Source organism: Larus michahellis, chromosome 7 (genome assembly GCF_964199755.1).
Source record: "Larus michahellis chromosome 7, bLarMic1.1, whole genome shotgun sequence".
Taxonomy (NCBI): domain Eukaryota; kingdom Metazoa; phylum Chordata; class Aves; order Charadriiformes; family Laridae; genus Larus; species Larus michahellis.
In genome coordinates, this window is record NC_133902.1 from 3,434,268 (window position 1) to 3,437,009 (window position 2,742).

The window sequence follows — 2,742 nt, forward strand, 5'->3', positions numbered from 1 at the left end:
TTCTCTGTGTTTTGGGAGACAGGGTTCTTAGCCATTCAAGTGCAAGTCTAGGTAACGATGTCTTTTTCTTTGCAGAAAGATCATTGTAGTGATTAAGTGCTTAAGAAGGACTTGCTGGTGCGTTTGTAACTAAGTATCTCTAATTCATATGCCATCTTGTTATCAAGCCACTAAAGTGGGAACGTTTTCAGCAAACGCATGCTCCAAGTGCCCCGCGAGGCAGGTAAGATGGATTTCCCATCCCAGCTAAAGGTTAGCCAGCAGGAGCGGTTTGCTCCTACCCTCGGTGCGGGCTGGTTAGTAACAATGACCTGTCTGTAGGTAAAACAGGTAAATAGGTTTTTTGGTTGGGGTTTTTTTTTTTTTTTTCCTTGCTTAAAAGGTAGTTCAGTTGCCCCAGTAATAACTGCAGAGTATCTTTCCAGCGTTGCAGAATTCAGGCTGGGCAAGCCATCGTGCACGGGCTGCTGTGAGGTGCTGGTCGTGGCAGTTCTGGGCTCGGTGTGAGCTGACGAACCCTCTAGTACGCGGTACCAGATCGGGTTGGTACTTGCTCCAGGCTCGAGGTCCTGGGCATCACTATAGGATAGAGATGCTCTGGTCCCACACACCAGTTTGGGATGAGATACAGTAAGAGACCCCAGGGATGCAAAAAGTTATGAAATAGTATCTATGAACAAGTTGCTTTTGAACCAGAGAGTTTACTGAAATATTATCTTAAAATTAACTGGAATGCTGTGCTTTGGTGACAGTAACAGCATCAAAAATTCTTCGTTTTTTTTTTCAGCAGCCCACTGCTACCAGTTCAGCATTACTGAAAACAAAGACCCTGCAGCTCGTTACTAGGGCTCAGATCCTAAGTTATAAACTACTTCTTTGCCTGCGAGCTACCCATTTATTTTGCTGTAGTGAAGAACCTATTTTGCAGGAAGTACTGGTTAACTAAACCGTACAACGTCTTTGGTTTCATATAACTGAATTATGAAATTAAATTGATGATAACTGGTAGAAGAATCAATGTTTACTAATTCTCCAGTGTAAATTCTCTTGTATCTCATGCCTAAAGGAGAGGGGCACAGGGAGGCAAATGACCTGTCTGGAGGTAAAACAGGTAATTAGGTTTTTTGGGGTTTTTTGATAGATAGATAAAGCTAGTACTATTTAACAGCAATTTGAAAATAAGGGTTAAAATCGTTGAGGGGAGAGGAAGCAGTGTTCCATCTGATAAAGAACTTTTTTGCTTTATCTACAGCCACCATCCTTTTGTCAGAGCCTGTACAGAAGTAGTCTATATGTTGATTTGGGTTTTTTTTTTTATCATCTGAGAGCCTTGCCAAATGTGCATTGGCGCTACCACTTCTTTCCCAAAGCCACGATCAAGAAGGGAGTCAGTTATTAACTAAGGCGAGTAATTCAGTACTGTCCTTGGACAGGGTGATTTCTGACCTTTTCGAGCTTTGGGAAATACCGTGGTGTTACCTTTCTGAAGTACCACAACTACTGGAGATACTGACAGACACTTCCTTTGCAGCTCGTCAAGCTGCTGCAGTCAGGGGTGGGTGAGCAGGTAAATTGGGGGGGTGCTGCAGCTGTCCTTGCAGTGAAGAGCAGGTTACGATAGACCGAATGACGGCTAAACCAGCTGGGTAATGCTGGAGGGCTGGGAGCGCCATTACCTTCCCTGGATCGTGGCCTGTTGCCTCTTGTCCCTTCACTGGACAGAGCCTGGCTCTGCCTCCTTGCCACCCTCCAGGATTGATGTAGAGATGGGCAAGATCCCCCTGAGCCTCCTCTGTCCCAGGCGCACCCACCCCTCCATCCTCTGCATCCCCCGCGGCCGGGCTCGCTCCCCTCTGCTGCTTTTCCCAGGGAGCAGGACTTCAGGTTCTCCTCTCCTGGGCGTCGTTATCATTGAAGTGTTATTCTGCTGGTTCCTTCTGTTAAGTCAGCTGCTTTAAGGATTTCATCTTGAACACTTTTAGGTATTTGTAGAATTATAGAATTGTCCAGGTTGGAAGGGACCTTTCAGATCATCGAGTTCAACCATCAACCTGACTCTGACAAAACCCATCGCTACCCCGTGTCCCTCAGCACCACGTCTGCCCGGCTTTTAAATCCCTCCAGGGATGGCGACTCCACCACTGCCCTGGGCAGCCTCTTCCAATGCTTGACAACCCTTTCCGTGAAGAAATTTTTCCTAATAGCCATCCTAAACCTCCCCTGGCACAACTTGAGGCCGTTTCCTCTTCTCCCATCGCCTGTTCCTTGGGAGAAAAGACTGACACCCCCCCGGCTACCCCCTCCTTTCAGGGAGCTGTAGAGAGCGAGGAGGTCTCCCCTCAGCCTCCTCTTCTCCAGGCTGAACACCCCCAGCTCCCTCAGCCGCCCCTCACCAGACTCCTGCTCCAGACCCCTCACCAGCTCCGTTGCCCTTCTCTGGACCCGCTCCAGCCCCTCAGTGTCTCTCGTGTCGTGAGGGGCCCAAAACTGGGCACAGCCCTCGAGGTGGGGCCTCGCCATTGCCGAGCACAGGGGGCGATCGCTGCCCCGGTCCCGCTGGCCACGCCGTTCCCCTTCTCTTGGATGTTTTTTGCCGGGGAAGGGGCGGAGGGTCGCGGGGTTGGGCGACGTCGGCTCCGGGGCGGGAGCCGGGCCGCGCGTTGCCGGCGCCGCCGCAAAGCTTGTCCCCCCCGCGCCACCGTCCGTCGGCCGGCCGGGGTGAGAGGTCACGGCTGCGTCCCC